At 38.5% G+C, this 18,642-nt stretch overlaps 1 long non-coding RNA gene across 1 annotated transcript in view; it reads left to right on the top strand.

Annotated features, from left to right (window-relative positions):
• Positions 1-3,008: 3,008 nt before the first annotated feature.
• The window catches only part of LOC133239136 (uncharacterized), a 29,178-nt gene continuing 13,544 nt past the window's right edge, over positions 3,009-18,642 (top strand). Inside the window, exons 1-3 of the long non-coding RNA XR_009733733.1 lie at positions 3,009-5,328; positions 7,823-7,912; positions 9,990-10,068. This is a non-coding gene — a long non-coding RNA (uncharacterized LOC133239136). The remainder of the gene's footprint in view (positions 5,329-7,822; positions 7,913-9,989; positions 10,069-18,642) is intronic.

Below are 18,642 nucleotides of genomic sequence, written 5' to 3' on the forward strand. Positions count from 1 at the left end.
TGAAATAATAAAGTTTCAAGCCTGAAGTACAGAAGAATGTCTTTATGACTTGGCAAAGATTTCCTAAATAAAATACATTAGAAAGCACTAACCATAAGAAACAAATACATTGGATTATATTATAGTTTAATATATCAGTTCATCAAAAGACATCACTAGTGAAAAGACGAGCTTCAGAATGGGAGAAGATATCTGCAAAACTGGTATCACAATAAGGTTCATATACAGAATACATGTATTTTTAAAACTTATAGGAAGGAAAAACATCAAGTCGTACAATAGGAAAAAACAGACAAAAGACATGAAAAAGACTCATCAAGAAACAAAGGGAGAAAAATCAAATCAATAAAATTAGAAATGAAAATGGAGAGATCACAACAGACAACACAGAAATACAAAGGATCATAAGAGACTACTATCAACAATTATATGCCAATAAAATGGACAACGTGGAAGAAATGGACAAATTCTTAGAAAAGTACAACTTTCCAAAACTGGACCAGGAAGAAATAGAAAATCTTAACAGACCCATCACAAGCATGGAAATTGAAACTGTAATCAAAAATCTTCCAGCAAACAAAAGCCCAGGTCCAGACGGCTTCACAGCTGAATCCTACCAAAAATTTAGAGAAGAACTAACACCTATCCTGCTCAAACTCTTCCAGAAAATTGCAGAGGAAGGTAAACTTCCAAACTCATTCTATGAGGCCACCATCACCCCAATACCAAAACCTGACAAAGATCCCACAAAAAAAGAAAACTACAGGCCAATATCACTGATGAACATAGATGCAAAAATCCTTAACAAAATTCTAGCAATCAGAATCCAACAACACATTAAAAAGATCATACACCATGACCAAGTGGGCTTTATCCCAGGGATGCAAGGATTCTTCAATATCCTCAAATCAATCAATATAATACACCACATTAACAAATTGAAAAATAAAAACCATATGATTATCTCAAAAGATGCAGAGAAAGCCTTTGACAAAATTCAACATCCATTTATGATAAAAACTCTCCAGAAAGCAGGAATAGAAGGAACATACCTCAACATAATAAAAGCTATATATGACAAACCCACAGCAAACATTATCCTCAATGGTGAAAAATTGAAAGCATTTCCTCTAAAGTCAGGAACAAGACAAGGGTGCCCACTTTCACCATTACTATTCAACATAGTTTTGAAAGTTTTGGCCACAGCAATCAGAGCAGAAAAAGAAATAAAAGGAATCCAAATGGGAAAAGAAGAAGTAAAACTCTCACTATTTGCAGATGACATGATCCTCTACATAGAAAACCCTAAAGACTCCACCAGAAAATTACTAGAACTAATCAATGACTATAGTAAAGTTGCAGGATATAAAATCAACACACAGAAATCCCTTGCATTCCTATACACTAATAATGAGAAAACAGAAAGAGAAATTAAGGAAACAATTCCATTCACCATTGCAACAGAGAGAATAAAATACTTAGGAATATATCTACCTAAAGAAACTAAAGACCTATATATAGAAAACTATAAAACACTGGTGAAAGAAATCAAAGAGGACACTAATAGATGGAGAAATATACCATGTTCATGGATTGGAAGAATCAATATAGTGAAAATGAGTATACTACCCAAAGCAATTTATAGATTCAATGCAATCCCTATCAAGCTACCAACAGTATTCTTCACAGAGCTAGAACAAATAATTTCACAATTTGTATGGAAATACAAAAAACCTCGAATAGCCAAAGCGATCTTGAGAAAGAAGAATGGAACTGGAGGAATCAACCTACTTGACTTCAGGCTCTACTACAAAGCCACAGATATCAAGACAGTATGGTACTGGCACAAAGACAGAAATATTGATCAATGGAACAAAATAGAAAGCCCAGAGATAAATCCACGCACATATGGACACCTTATCTTTGACAAAGGAGGCAAGAATATACAATGGATTAAAGACAATCTCTTTTAACAAGTGGTGCTGGGAAATCTGGTCAACCACTTGTAAAAGAATGAAACTAGAACACTTTCTAACACCATACACAAAAATAAACTCAAAATGGATTAGAGATCTAAACATAAGACCAGAAACTATAAAATTCCTAGAGGAGAACATAGGCAAAACACTCTCTGACATACATCACAGCAGGATCCTCTATGACCCACCTCCCAGAATATTGGAAATAAAAGCAAAAATAAACAAATGGGACCTAATTAACCTTAAAAGCTCCTGCACATCAAAGGAAACTATTAGCAAGGTGAAAAGGCAGCTTTCAGAATGGGAGAAAATAATAGCAAATGAAGCAACTGACAAACAACTAATCTCAAAAATATACAAGCAACTCCTAGAGCTCAACTCCAGAAAAATAAATGACCCAATCAAAAACTGGGCCAAAGAACTAAATAGACATTTCTCCAAAGAAGACATACAGATGGCTAACAAACACATGAAAAGATGCTCAACATCACTCATTATCAGAGAAATGCAAATCAAAACCACTATGAAGTACCATTTCATGCCAGTCAGAATGACTGTGATCCAAAAGTCTATAAGCAATAAATGCTGGAGAGGGTGTGGAGAAAAGGGAACCCTCTTACACTGTTGGTGGGAATGCAAACTAGTACAGCCACTATGGAGAACAGTGTGGAGATCCCTTAAAAAACTGGAAATAGAACTGCCTTATGATCCAGCAATCCCACTGCTGGGCATACACACTGAGGAAACCAGAAGGGAAAGAGACACGTGTACCCCAATGTTCATCGCAGCACTGTTTACAATAGCCAGGACATGGAAGCAACCTAGATGTCCATCAGCAGATGAATGGTTAAGAAAGCAGTGGTACATATACACAATGGAGTATTACTCAGCCATTAAAAAGAATACATTTGAATCAGTTCTAATGAGGTGGATGAAACTGGAGCCTATTATACAGAGTGAAGTAAGCCAGAAAGAAAAACACCAATATAGTATACTAACGCACATATATGGAATTGAGAAAGATGGTAACAATAACCCTGTGTACGAGACAGCAAAAGAGACACTGATGTATAGAACAGTCTTATGGACTCTGTTGCAGAGGGAGAGGGTGGGAAGATTTGGGAGAAAGGCATTGAAACATGTATAATATCATGTATGAAACGAGTTGCCAGTCCAGGTTCGATGTACGATACTGGATGCTTGGAGCTAGTGCACTGGGACGACCCAGAGGGATGGTATGAGGAGGGAGGAGGGAGGAGAGTTCAGGATGGGGAACACATGTATACCTGTGGCAGATTCATTTTGATATTTGGCAAAACTAACACAATTTGTAAAGTTTAAAAATAAAATAAAATTTAAAATAAAAAAAAAGAAAATACAAAAAAAAAAAGACATGAAAAAATGCTTCTCAAAAAGAAATATTCAAATGGCCAATCAACATAAGAAAAGGTGCTCACCTTTACAGATTATTCACAATTACATGAATAGCTAAAATGAAAAAGACAAGGAGAACAATAGCTCAAATATACATTGAGTAGAATGAATATATAAATTATGGTGTTTTCATACAATATCAGTAAAACAAAACATTATTGCTACATGCAACAATGTGTGATTTTCACAAATATAATACTGAATCAAAAAAGCCAGTAAATACTGCATGATTCCATATATATATAATTAGAAAACAAGAAAAATGTATTATATAAGGATAGTGGTCAGCCTTAGAAGGATAATGCCTAGAAAGGCCGTGAAGATGTTGGCAATGTTTTATTTTTTAACTTGGATGCTGATTACCTGGTTTGTTCACTTATTTAAAAAATCCTCAAGCTGCATACTTGTATATGTTATACTTTAATGTATACTGTTAGAAAAATTGCTGAAGAAACCATTTTTATGTTGTAATTAAGTTATATAGTGGAAGATATTAGAATATGATTTTTAAGAAAAAAGATTAAAAATAACCGACCTGGCCTCAAGTTTCTATGTGTGCTGAAGTGTTAAAACCTAGGCGGGACACAAGTTCCAAACATGTTTTCCTCTTTGAGTTTCCTGAGCTCTGACTTGGTTCTTCCAGTAAATTCTTGACTTGGTTGCTATCTGATCTTTGTGATACAGTTCTCAGCTTCCTGCCTGCCTCCAGCTTGGCTCAGCCCCATATGTGACCCCAGGTCCTCACGCCATGGACTGGATTTATTTATGTCCTATCTATAACTCCATCTCCTTGATTTTTACCACTCTATCAGCAGTCTCTGATAAGCTTTTAATCTAAATTTATCACTATTCAGAAGAACACTGATAGGAAAAATAAAAATAATAAAGATTTATTTTACAGAAAACAGTAGTTCTCTCTCTGGGTTCTAGCTTTTGTAAAGCTATGAGAAATGAAAAGCATAGAATATTTATCACAGAAAAAAGACACTAGGGCAAGAGTTGTAAAATCAAATACTCAAATGGGCCAGGCAAATTAAAAATGATACATTTCTGTAAATGAATTTACTTTCCTATTAAAAGAAAAACACATACTTATTTCCTTTTTTTCTAAAATTATACAGCTCTTAGTCTAAACTTGTGGTACAGGGAAATACATATTTACCATATATTTGAAGAGTTGCTGCTGCTGCTAAGTCGCTTCAGTTGTGTCTGACTCTGTGCAACCCCATAGATGGCAGCCCACTAGGCTCCCCGTCCCTGGGATTCTTCAGGCAAGAACACTGGAGTGGGTTACCATTTCCTTCTCCAATGCATGAAAGTGAAAAGTGAAAGTGAAGTCGCTCAGTCGTGTCCGACTCCTAGCGACCCCAGGGACTGCAGCCTACCAGGCTCCTCCATCCATGGGATTTTCCAGGCAAGAGTACTGGAGTGGGGTGCCATTGCCTTCTCTGATTTGAAGAGTAACAGCAAATAAAATCATTAACGGCATCTCCTCTTAGGGCAGACATGAATAGGGGTAAAGTGTAGGGCTCATGACTTGCTGAAACAGGTAGCTGATATTCTGATCCACCATATGATGCTGTGGGAAAAATATAGATCTACTGCAAGCAGTTAGAATCTATATTTTTGGGTAAAATCCCCAACTCCTAAATTTTAATTAAAAACCTTAAAAGACTCTGAAAGTCAAATAAAAAATGTTTGGGTGTGGATTTGGCCAATGAACTGTTAGTTTGTAACCCCTGTTATGGGCTAGTTGCATATTCATTAAATTCATCCTTTTATTAAAGAAATTTCAGAGGAATATCCAAGATGACAATAACCAGACATGCTGGTGCAGCATACAAGTTTTGGAACAAACGTGGAAGGGTCAATTCAAGCACTAGTTCTCAGATCCAAAGATGGAAACAAGGTTTAGGTAAGTAAGCCAATTCATTCATTCACTCCATGAGCAGTTATTGGGTAGCTGCTCCCCAGATGTGCTTCAGTTTGGCTCAATTAGAATTATGTAATTATTCTGAAGTAAACAACCAAATATAAGCAAGTGCACAAACCAGGACAACTTTTGGTCAAATGACAGGCCAGGATTTAAAATTCAGAAACCTTGACCCCTCTTTGGGAAAGCTTTTTGGGATCAGCTTTTATGGTAGTTACTTAGGGGTTAGTCCTGGAGGCTAGAGGGAAATTAAAAGCCTCTTGAAGGCTGACCTTTCAAACCAAAGTCTAGCCATTGCTCAATTCACATTCAAGATAGAGAAACAGAAGATAGAGAAAAAGTTCACCAGACACACACAGTGAAATAAATTCATGCAGAATAATATTTCAAAGTGGACATGCAGTTAGAGCTAAGATTGCAAGAGCTAAGGAGAGATACAAGGACAAAGTGACAAATAACTAACTCATTCCATGTCCTGCTGCTATTCCATGTCCCAGTTTTTGTTTTCAAGAAAAAGGCACAAAGAATAAAATGTCTGTCATCCCAGTAGCTTTTTTTCCTCCTTTCTGTAATAGGAAGAGAGTTGAGGTCATTATTCTTTTTTATCTTTCTTTTTTTTTTTTTTAATGTTACTGTCTCCAGGGTCTAGTTTTTCCTTACATATACAGGCCAGTCTAATAAATATTTTGCTTCTCACAATACCACCCAAGGACTCAAACATTAATTATTTCAAATGACAGCAATTACTCTTTTATGTAGCATCAGTTCTCCAAGCTACTTAGGGACTTCCCAAAGATGTTGCAGCTGCCAATTCAAACCAGATTGAATGCAGAGCCGAAGTAAATTCTTTCCTGGAACCAAAGGGCGTCTTTCTGAACTTTGTTTACAGAATTTAATTTCTTCTCTCTTCAGTTCCAACAGAACTTGTGACAAAGAAATATGAAAACATTCTTTAGCAATTCCAAGGTCAAGACCATAGGACAAAAAGGGGCCCTGTGGTTTGTTCCTTTTTATCAACATTTGGTGCAGAAGAAAAAGGATTGTTAAATTCCCCCGTATTGAGGTAGTCAAAATCATGTCTGATTCAGAAAAAAAACAAACAAAAAAAACTTGGATAGGATTTTGTTTACCTAGACCTCGCCCTCAATAGAAAGGAATGGAAATGCTTGGCAAGCTCTGTCCACCCATGTTCCATCTCTGTACCCACTTCTTCTAGCCTGCTACTACTGCTAAGTCACTTCAGTCGTGTCTGACTCTGTGCAACCCCATAGACAGCAGCCCACCAGGCTCCCCCGTCCCTGGGATTCTCCAGGCAAGAACACTGGAGTGGGTTGCCATTTCCTTCTCCAATGCATGAAAGTGAAAAGTGAAAGTGAAGTCACTCAGTCTTGTCCGACTCTTAGTGACCACGTGGACTGCAACCTACTAGGTTCCTCCGTCCATGGGATTTTCCCAGCAAGAGTACTGGAGTGGGGTGCCATTGCCTTCTCCATCTTCTAGCCTAACATCTGTTTATTCATCTGCATAGGATGGTGCCTTTGTCAGCATAGCAAAAGACTTCCTGTCTCCTGGATCTCTCAGCAGTGACAGTCTCTAAAATATCATCTCTGAGGATCACTAGTATGACAGAAAAGGCTTAGATTTGGAGTCGGAATTCTTGCTGAACAAGACAATTTCAATAGCCTCAGTTTTCTTATCTGTATCATGAAAATAAAGACCCAAAACCATTATCTATAGCTACAATCAAAATTAGATGAAGAATATGAAATATCCAGAATGGTACCTTAGGCAAAGCAAGTTGAATCTGAATTCCTAAGAGAAATGCATCTTGAACATTAATCACAGTGTTATATGTTATTCACAAAATTGTAGAATAGTCAACTTGAATTATTTCTCAATATGTGTCTCTTTTATTGGTTTGAAAAAGCCTGAATACTCTAGAATTTTAATAAATTAAGCACATATTATTTTTTCAGAAGAGACTCAGGCTGCAAGTTATGCTGCTAGGAACACTAGCATGCCTGCATGCATACTACATTGCTTCTGTCGTGTCCGACTCTTTGAGAACTTGCGGACCCTGAGCCCCACCAGGTTCCTCTGTCCATGGGATTCTCCAGTCAAGAATACTGGAATGGATTGCCATGCCCTCCTCCAGGGGATTTTCCTGACCCAGGGATCAAACCCACATCTTTTACATCTCTTGCACTGTGTTCTTTACCACTAGAACCATCTGGGAAGCCTGAATACTAGTATACAACAACTCAAACACATTCCCTCACGCCCCCATGGACACATAAAAGTTTAATTCCAAGTTAAACTATCTAGAAAATTAATATGAAGGTCAAAATGGGACAGTTTTTCTAGTTGAAAACCCTGTTTATTTATTCTTTAATCCAAACATTTTTACAAATCTAAAAAAGAGGTTGATTACATTTTAAATATTCACTTCGGCCTATTTGGTTCTGTTTGGTTAAAGGGTGATGGGATTTGGCCAGGCTTTCTTCCCAGAATCAAGAGTCATTCTCTGAGGAAGAGTAGACTCACTCACTATCTTGAAACACTGATGGTATGTACTATTCACTAGACTATGCGGGGAAACTGCATGCCTATAACTTTTTTTAAAAAATCTTTTACTAACATATAACATACCTACAGAAAAGTGTGCACATCATAAGAGTATGAAAGTGAAAGTGAAGTTGCTCAGTCGTGTCCGACTCTTTGCAACCCCGTGGACTGTAGCTTACCAGGCTCCTCTGTCCATGGGATTTTCCAGGCAATAGTCCTGGAGTGGATTGCCATTTCCTTCTCCAGGGGAATCTTCCCAACCCAGGGATGGCCCGGGTCTCCTGCATTGTAAACAGACGCTTTACCGTCTGAGCCACCAGGGAAGTCTTTTAAGAGTATAGCTCAACAGAATTTTAATAAACTGATTACATCCATGTAACTAGCACCCCCCCTAAAAAAAAAAAAAAACAGAACACCACCAGGAACTCAGAAATCTCCTGATGCCCCTCCCCATCTCTGCCCATCCAGGGGATAAGCTTAAAGCACTCAGAGGTTTTACCAGTTTGCATACATTACATAAAGTGACTCATACAGTATGTATGGCTTTTTGGTCTGGCTTCTTTTACTCAACAGTATATTTGTGAGACTGATTCATATTTTTGCACCTATCTGTAGATCAATGTAGCATCCCATTGTGTGACTGTATCACAGTTGGTTTGCCTACTGTGCAGATGCATATTTATCTTTTTTATCCTTCCAGCTTTGGGCTTTTACAATTAGTGCTGTAAAAAGTATTCTGGTGCTGGCCTTTTGATAAGCATGTGTATGCATTTCTGTTGGTTACATACCTAGAAGTGGTATTTGAAAATTTAAAAATAAGCCTATCTTTATCTTTGGTAGATAATGCCAAACAGCCATCTAAAAATGGCTGTGCCAAAATCTATTCTTGTGAACAATATATGAGAATTCTGATTGACCCACATCCTTGTCAACACTTGCTATTGTCAGCCTTTTTCGTAGTAGGCATTCTTCTGAGTGTATAGTTATTATATGGAAATCATGTGTGCATGTGTATGTATATACTCAGTCATGTCCAACTCTTTGTGACCCCATGGACTGTAGCCTGCCAGGCTCCTCTGTCCATGGGATTTCCCAGGCAAGAACACTGAAGTGTTTTGCCATGACCTCTTCCAAGAAGAAGTCTAGTTGTAGAAGTAATTTCTAGGATCAAGAATCACACACCCACAGAGAAGAGCTGCCTACATAATCTTCACAAAGTAAAGACGCATTTGACCACAGTACAGCTGTGAGCTATTGGTCATAGCTTACAGTTTTTGAAACCAAGTCTCAGATATATTGAAGCCACAAATAAGCTGGTTATCTTTCCATAGAGTAGTACTCTTCCTGTCCAGAAGTGGCATACCTAATGATTGCTAACAACTTTGTAAATAGACGCTGGCCATTCTCAAAGGCAATGAAAAAGAGTGAGTGGATGGATCACCACAAAGCCTTCAGGGAGATCAGAAAAAAACTTTATGGGCTTTTGCAATGGTACCTCTATAAATTTATCATTACTTGATATAAGAATTCCTTTTATTTTATTGAGGTACTTGTTAAGCATAGAGTCTGGAACCAAGCTGCCAGGATCTGACTCCTGATTCTCCTATTTACTAGCTGTCTTACCTTGCCCAGGTTTTTTAGTCTCCCCAGTTTCCTCATATGTAAAGTGTGGAAAATAATAGTATATGGTAAGAGTTGTCACGAAGGTTACATGTGAGTTCAATGAGCTATATGAAGTGCTAGAATACTGCTTAGCACATGGTAGGCATTACACAAATATTTGCCTCTATTTCATAATGTTATGTCATGAAACTATAACCCATCACCTAAGAGAACACTCCAGTAGTCCTCAAAACCTAATATTATATGTGGACAGACTATGGCAAAGGAGACATTATCAGCCTTAGACTAACTCAGGAGTCATGAATTACCAAGTTAACCATGCTGATCAGTGTGACTTCTGGGATCTCTTGCATCTGTAAGATTCTCTAATTCTAGTGAGTATTGAAATAAGAAATGTGGCTTAATATTTATGCTTGCCAGCTTTTTTAATCTTGAAACTTCTTGCTTATTTCAAGGATGAAAGAGACCAGATAAAGAAGACCAATACCCTGAGTACCTTGGGATACTTATCCAGAAGTCAATCAAGAAATAAAGGTTAGTCTAGCTAAGAAGTTTTATGTGTTGAGTGCATTGTAGATTAAAAAAAAAAAAAAGAAAAAAAAAAAACTGCCCAGTGATAAAGGGAAATTCAGTGTGTGGATAGTCAGGTTTCAGGCACATTGTTTCAGGAAAAGTCAAGAGTCTGGGTAGATTGTCTGTTAGACATGCATAGAAATAATGTCCTAAGGTCAGCTTTAATCCAAGCCTCAGAAAAGGCAAATAATTTGCACAAGGAAAAACTCTTTAAAATGGTCAGAGAATGTAGCTTCAACAGCAGCTTGGAAATTTGAAATGCTCAACTTTAGAAAGGTTGGCTCCCACATGACAGAAAGCTGCCGAATTAGCACGAACCCATTCCTAGTCTAACAAAGACTGATTTGATTCTCATCAGATATTGTTGTTCAACTGAGAGAGACTATTTCTGAATATTTGATAATAATTCTATAACCTCACAAAGATTTTCTACTTTTGCAAATAAAACCTCTAAATAATTCTGGAACCCTGCCCCTTCTTTAAGTCTGTATCTGGTCAATTGTTTTTGTTGGCACACATACACACATACAAATACGTCAATTTCTATCACAAATGATTCTAAAAAGTATCTGTTCAGACCTTTTTACTCTTAATTTTCTGGTACACTACATGAAAGAAGCTTGATAAGTCTGATTAGCAGACAATACTAAAAGTGTGAAATAGGTGCCTCTCATGCATTATTTAAGGAAAATCTTCCTGTTACTTATTGAAAGAGATCCCTTCAAACATGTCTGAATTTTTAGAATGCACAAGCAATGAGACTTCCCTGTGGGAAACTCAATAATTCACTTGTAGTTTGTAAGTTCACTGAAGGTAAATTTGCTGAATGAAACTGAAAGCACCACCATTTCAATAGGAGGCTGTTTGTGGCAGTGATTAAACAGATCAACTTATTAAATATAACACTGAGTGATTTAACCAATGTATTTATTGCAACAGTTAAAAGACCAGTTGTACACTCCATGCAGCATAGCTGCTTAAACAGCTATAGTTCCTCAATGGTTATTTTCAGACCAGATTGCTTACATTTTAGTCTCCTTTATAAACCATTTCAAGGTCTCAATTTGTATTAAAGAACCCTCATTCTATTTAGTACTTTAGCCAATAGAATGTACTGCAAGGATGGACTCAATTTCAGTTAAAAGGGCTTTAATTCTGACATAAGGAATGACCATGTTGAGCGTACAAATTAGGTTTGAATTTTATAGCCAAAGTGCCATGAAAATCATGGGCAATATTAAAGCTGCAAGTAAATGCCAACTTTTCTTTATTGAGCCAATATGCAAAGTTTGTTTTGAAGGCATCCATGTTTTGTTTTAAGCATCACTTCATCTGTGTTTGCAGCTGTTAATACAAAATCTAATTCATGGCAAGATCACCTTGGACCACTGCTCTCTCCATTTTTTCTCTTCTTTCCCATATCCCTTGGATTACTGCCCTTTCCATCTTTTCTCTTCTTTCCCATATTTTTCTCCTACTGTCTCCTCACCAACCCTCATATCTTTTCTCATCTTCTATACATGGGATAGGTCCTACTTATTTGCATTTTCAAATCAATTAAAATAAAAACCATCTGTATTTCAAACCCAGTATGTTATAAACTGTCCACTCTAAAAGACTATGTTCAGGAAATGGAATGTTAGCTAAAATATATTTTCATTAATATACTATTCTTCATAGTTAAGATGAGGGCTTGGACTTCTACTCCAGAATGTAAGCTCCCATGAGAACAAGGAGTTATTTCTTACTATTTAATGGATATTTGAATTTTTTTCTTATAATTCGGATACTATTACTCTGGACTTTAATGACTTTACAGCAAACATCTTTACATTTATCAACATTAACAAGTCATTCTAGAATATTCCATGTGCCAGGCAACACATATGACAGCTGCAAAATTGCAATTATAATCCCTTTATGAGCAGAGGGACAAATCCCAATATAAACTTGGGGGTTGGCACAGGTATAAAGAAAACAAAAGTTTGAGGGGATATGGTGGTAAATTTAAATTGGGTAAGTATTTTCAAATTTACAAAGGAGAATATGGAACAATCTTAAAGGGCTGATACAAATGTGAACAATTCGAATTCATCAATGATGAACATAATGTAACTCCAAGCAGTAAGCAAATCCAAGGTGAGTTGCGTAAGGTTCCAAGGTTGGAGGTTGTGGTATTAAGAACCAGTAAAGATCCGCCTGCAACGCAGGAGAAACAGGAGACAAGGTTTTTGTTTTTTGTTTTTAATTTTCTCTAAAGGGAGAACAATTCTTGGGGGCTTGGGGTACTTCTGAGATAAAGCCACTCTGCCAGGAGACAAGGTTTGATCCCTTGGTTGGGAAGATCCCCTGGAGGAAGGCATGGCAACCCACCCATTTTCTAGTGTTCCTGCCTAGAAAATCCCATGGACAGAGGAGCCTGATGGGCTAGAGTCCACAGGGTTGCAAAGAGTCAGACATGACTGTAGCGACTGAGCAAAGATATTGTAGAAAACCAAGGAGTAGGAAATTAAGGAGCGAGAGGCCCATTTTCTTAGATGGCTCTTTCTGAAAGGCTTCCCAAAGCTAACTCAGTCTCCTGTTTCAGTCTTCAGCCTTCGACCAACTCTGCAGTCTGAGTGACTCTCTCACCCCTGCCCCTGTTGATCTTCATCCTGTCACACTGTTTACATCAGCCACAGCACTTACTATGATGTGAATTTATCATAATATGTCTTTTACTTCTCCTCACTGACGGGAGCTCCATGAGGTCAGCACTGTGTCAATCTTTTTCATCACTGTAATCCTCAGAGCAGTGCCCAGCACATAACGGTTGAATGATTGATTAATTGACTGAAGGAATGAAAAACTGAAAGAATTAATTTGCTTCAGGGGAGAAGCAATAAACCTAATGGATGAGATAGCAGACGGAAAGATTAGTATTCAAATTTGGGCTAGGAACAAGTACTGGCTATATGTAATCAAGCGACTCAAGGGCTCTGCCTCTCCATTGCCTCATTTGTAATCTGGGTAGTGTTTCTTACCCTTCTCTGTGTTTGTGAAGACAAAGGAGCTATTTTATGAGACAAGATTTAGCATAGTATTTGTATTAGTCATCTACTGTGTTGTTGTTGTTTAGTCACTCGGTTGTGTTAGACTCTTTGTGATGCCGTGGATTGTGGCCTGCCAGGCTCCTCTGGCCATGTGGTTTCCCAGGCAAGAATACTGGAGTGAGTTGCCATTTCCTTCTCCAAGGTGTCTATTGTTATGTAACAAATTGTAGTTGACCCTTGAATAACATGAGCTTGAACTGAATGAGTCCACTTACACATGGATTTTTTCCCATTAAGTATGTACTTCAGCACCACATGATCCGAGGATAGGGAGGAACCATGTATAAGAAGGGCCAACTGTAAGTTATAATCAGATTTTCCAGTGACCAGAGGATAGGTACCACTAAACCCTAGTGATGTTCAGGGTCAACTGTACCCAAAAACATGCAAACTGGAAACAAAGAACATTTATTATCTCACCAGTTCCATGGGTCAGGAATCTAGGGGGTGTTATGCCAGGTCTCTCACAAGGCTGCAATTGAGATGTTAGCTGAGGCTGAAGCCACCTCAAGGCCCATCTTGGAGGATCTGCTTCTAAGTTCACCCATGAGCCTCTCTGAGGACTGTCTCATAACATAGCAGCTGGCATTCCCCACTGTGAGCACTCTAAGAGAAAGCTGAGAGAGCTCAGGACAAATCAGTCATTATAATCTAATCTCAGAAGTGATATCCCACCACTTAGTCATGTGAATTACTGGGTCTGCCTCACACTCAAGAGGAGGAGTTTCATCAGGGCAGGGGAGGTAGGTATCAATGCAGCCATCTTAGAGGCTGCCTACCACAATGCCTGAACAGTAATAATAATAAGCTAACATTAAACAGCTACTGTAGGGCTCCCAGACAGCCATTTTGCTTTTTTGCATTTCTTTTCCATGGGGATGGTCTTGATCCCTGTCTCCTGTACAATGTCACGAACCTCCATCCATAGTTCATCAGGAATTCTATCAGATCTAGTCCCTTAAATCTATTTCTCACTTCCACTGTATAATCATAAGGGATTTGATTTAGGTCATACCTGAATGGTCTAGTGGTTTTCCCTATTTTCTTCAATTTAAGTCTGAATTTGGCAATAAGGAGTTCATGATCTGAGCCACAGTCAGCTCCTGGTCTTGTTTTTGCTGACTGTATAGAGCTTCTCCATCTTTGGCTGCAAAGAATGTAATGAATCTGATTTCAGTGTTGACCATCTGGTAATGTCCATGTGTAGAGTCTTCTCTTGTGTTGTTGGAAGAGGGTGTTTGCTATGACCAGTGCATTTTCTTGGCAAAACTCTATTAGCCTTTGCCCTGCTTCATTCCGTATTCCAAACCAAATTTGCCTGTTACTCCAGGTGTTTCTTGACTTCCTACATTCGCATTCCAGTCCCCTATAATGAAAAGGACATCTCTTTTGGGTATTAGTTCTAAAAGGTCTTGTAGGTCTTCATAGAACCGTTCAACTTCAGCTTCTTCAGCATTCCTGGTTGGGGCATAGACTTGGATTACTGTGATATTGAATGGTTTGCCTTGGAAACAAACAGAGATCATTCTGTCGTTTTTGAGATTGCATCCAAGTACTGCATTTCGAACTCTTTTGTTGACCATGATGGCTACTCCATTTCTTCTGAGGAATTCCTGCCCGCAATAGTAGATATAATGGTCATCTGAGTTAAATTCACCCATTCCAGTCCATTTTAGTTCGCTGATTCCTAAAAGCAAAGGAGAAAAGGAAAGATATAAGCATCTGAATGCAGAGTTCCAAAGAATAGCAAGAAGAGATAAGAAAGCCTTCCTTAGGGATCAGTGCAAAGAAATAGAGGAAAACAACAGAATGGGAAAGACTAGAGATCTCTTCAAGAAAATTAGAGATACCAAGGGCACATTTCATGCAAAGATGGGCTTGATAAAGGGCAGAAATGGTACGGACCTAATAGAAGCAGAAGATATTAAGAAGAGATGGCAAGAATACACAGAAGAACTGTACAAAAAAGATCTTCACACCCAAGATAATCACAATGGTGTGATCACTCACCTAGAGCCAGACATCCTGAAATGTGAAGTCAAGTGGGCCTTAGAAAGCATCACTATGAACAAGGCTAGTGGAGGTGACGAAATTCCAGTTGAGCTCTTTCAAATCCTGAAAGATGATGCTGTGAAAGTGCTGCACTCAATATGCCAGCAAATTTGGAAAACTCAGCAGTGGCCACAGGACTGGAAAAGGTCAGTTTTCATTCCAATCCCAATGAAAGGCAATGCCAAAGAATGCACAATTGCACTCATCTCACATGCTAGTAAAGTAATGCTCAAAATTCTCCAAGCCAGGCTTCAGCAATACATAAACCGTGAACTTCCAGATGTTCAAACTGGTTTTAGAAAAGGTAGAGGAACCAGAGATCAAATTGCCAACATCCGCTGGATCTCGAAAAAGCAAGAGAATTCCAGAAAAACATCTATTTCTGCTTTATTGACTATGCCAAAGCCTTTGACTGTGTGGATCACAATAAACTGTGGAAAATTCTGAAAGAGATAGGAATACCAGACCACCTGACCTACCTATTGAGAAACCTGTATGCAGGTCAGGAAGCAACAGTTAGAATTGGACATGGAACAACAGACTGGTTCCAAATAGGAAAAGGAGTATGTCAAGGCTGTATATTGTCACCCTGTTTATTTAACTTCTATGCAGAGCACATCATGAAAAATGCTGGATTGGAAGAAGCACAAGCTGGAATCAAGATTGCCGGGAAAAATATCAATAACCTCAGATATGCAGATGACACCACCCTTATGGCAGAAACTGAAGAGGAACTAAAAAGCTTCTTGATGAAGGTGAAAGAGGAGAGTGAAAAAGTTGGCTTAAAGCTCAACATTCAGAAAACTAAGATCATGGGATCTGGTCTCATCACTTCATGGGAAATAGATGGGGAAATGGTGGAAACAGTGTCAGACTTTATTTTTTGGGGCTCCAAAATCACTGCAGATGGTGACTGCAGCCATGAAATTAAAAGACGCTTACTCCTTGGAAGGAAAGTTATGACCAACCTAGATAGCATATTGAAAAACAGAGATATTACTTTGCCAACAAAGGTCCGTCTAGTCAAGGCTATGGTTTTTCCAGTGGTCATGTATGGATGTGAGAGTTGGACTGTGAAGAAAGCTGAGCACCGAAGAATTGATGCTTTTGAACCGTGGTGTTGGAGAAGACTCTTGAGAGTCCCTTGGACTGCAAGGAGATCCAACCAGTCCATTCTGAAGGAGATCAGCCCTGGGATTTCTTTGGAAGGAGTGATGCTAAAGCTGAAACTCCAGTACTTTGGCCACCTCATGCGAAGAGTTGACTCATTGGAAAAGACTCTGATGCTGGGAGGGATTGGGGGCAGGAGGAGAAGGGGACGACAGAGGATGAGATGACTGGATGGCATCACTGACTCGATGGACGTGAGTTGGAGTGAACTCCGGGAGTTGGTAATGGACAGAGAGGCCTAGCGTTCTGCGATTCATGGGGTCGCAAAGAGTCAGACACGACTGAGCAACTGAACTGAACTGAACATTAAACATGGTTTACTGCCTGCCAGCAAAGTTACTTTATGTGTATTATCTATTTAATTCTCATACAGTGCTGTGAAGGAGGTAGAATTGTTAGCCTCACTTAATGGACGAGGAAACTGTGGTAAGCCCCAGTGTTACTAGTAGCATCCTCAGGCTTTAAAACACAATAATCTGACCCCAGGATCATGGTCTTAACCTCATTGCTAAACTTCCTCCCAGAGAAGAGTTTAATAAAAGGCAGCTGTTGCCATTAAATTCAAGGATCATGAGTGAAAAGATGATTCAAGGAGCAGAGGCAAGGAAGGATCCAGAAGACAGGTAGCTGGATTCAAGCAACTGAAAGATGAAGATGAAATGTCACATCCAGGAGAAAACACAACGTCTTGTGGGTTAAGACAGGGATTAGGGCTACCATGAGAGAATCTTGGTGGTTAAATGATACATGACTAACTCAAATGTAAAAGAGCCTTGGTGAAGACAGAATCATAGCTTTACGATACAGAACAGCATTGTAGGCGTGGATCCCTGGGCAAGATTTTTAGAACCTTAATTTGCCACAATATAATAATAAAATATTATCTTTTTTTTTTCTAGTCTAGGGGCATTCAGGGTAAAAGTTTTGGGACTCCCAGACTAAGTTATTGTTTGTGGTTAGAGGTGGTGGGGGGAGAGTATTTACTGAAATGACATGTACTCTTTCATCTGTTTCCCTAAACATACAAATATGTTTCAAAAAACATCCATGATTCAAGAGCCAAGTTTGCATCACATTCCTGGACAGGAAATAAGGACTCTGCACATGACACCTGGCAAACCGTCTCGCTATTCAGGACCTTCGGAACACTTGCTATGATCCTGGCAAAAGTGAATTACTGAAGAGAGAAACAGCAGCCTCTCCCTTCTAAGTTAAACAAATGGTCAAAACATTTGGTTAGAGGACAGGAAACAGCAGATAAATGTAATTTCGTCTGAACTCATGCTTGCTAGCCATATCCAAAAAGTTTCAAAGGAAGCCACAGCTGGTGTTCAGATAATTATCCAGTAGTTGTAGCAAAGCCATAGAAGAAACTGACATGGACCACTGCATTTTTTAAGGAAACAAACAAACAAACAAACAAAAAAATGATTCCTTGACCACTCTCTAACTCAGCGCCAGAATGTGAAGCAGAGAAGTATGACTAACATGTAACAATTTCTTTTTTGCAAAATATGACTCACTTTAAGAAATGTAGCGTGAAATTTTTAAGTTGGAGAATAAATTATTTTGAGGGTGACTATTGCATTTATAAGCATTGTTTAATTTAGGCAAGGATTCTGGTAAGACTTCAGAGTTTCTATTTTTCAGAAGTTTTCTTGGAATTGTGACATTGCAAATTTTTGGAGCTGGAGAGAACGTTGGAGGTCAGGGTATATCTGAAAAGTGTTGTTTGAGGAAGAAGGAGATCAAAATGCTGCTAGTAAAATAAAGTTTTACCTTATATTTCTGACTGGTCAGAAATTAGATTAGGACAAGGATAGGCTGGATGTATCATGGAATTTGCTTCTTTCCCTAATAAATTTTTACACATGACTAAGGCATCTGGTCCCATCACTTCATGGCAAATAGATGGGGTAACAGTGGAAACAGTGTCAGACTTTATTTTTCTGGGCTCCAAAATCATGGCAGATGGTGATTACAGCCATGAAATTAAAAGACGCTTACTCCTGGGAAGGAAAGTTATGACCAACCTAGATAGCATATTAAAAAGCAAAGATATTACTTTGCCAACAAAGGTCCATCTAATCAAGGCTATGGTTTTTCCAGTGGTCATGTATGGATGTGAGAGTTGGACTGTGAAGAAAGCTGAGCGCCGAAGAATTGATGCTTTTGAACTGTGGTGTTGGAGAAGACTCTTGAGAGTCCCTTGGACTGCAAG

This window comes from Bos javanicus, chromosome 26 (genome assembly GCF_032452875.1).
Source record: "Bos javanicus breed banteng chromosome 26, ARS-OSU_banteng_1.0, whole genome shotgun sequence".
Classification (NCBI taxonomy): domain Eukaryota; kingdom Metazoa; phylum Chordata; class Mammalia; order Artiodactyla; family Bovidae; genus Bos; species Bos javanicus.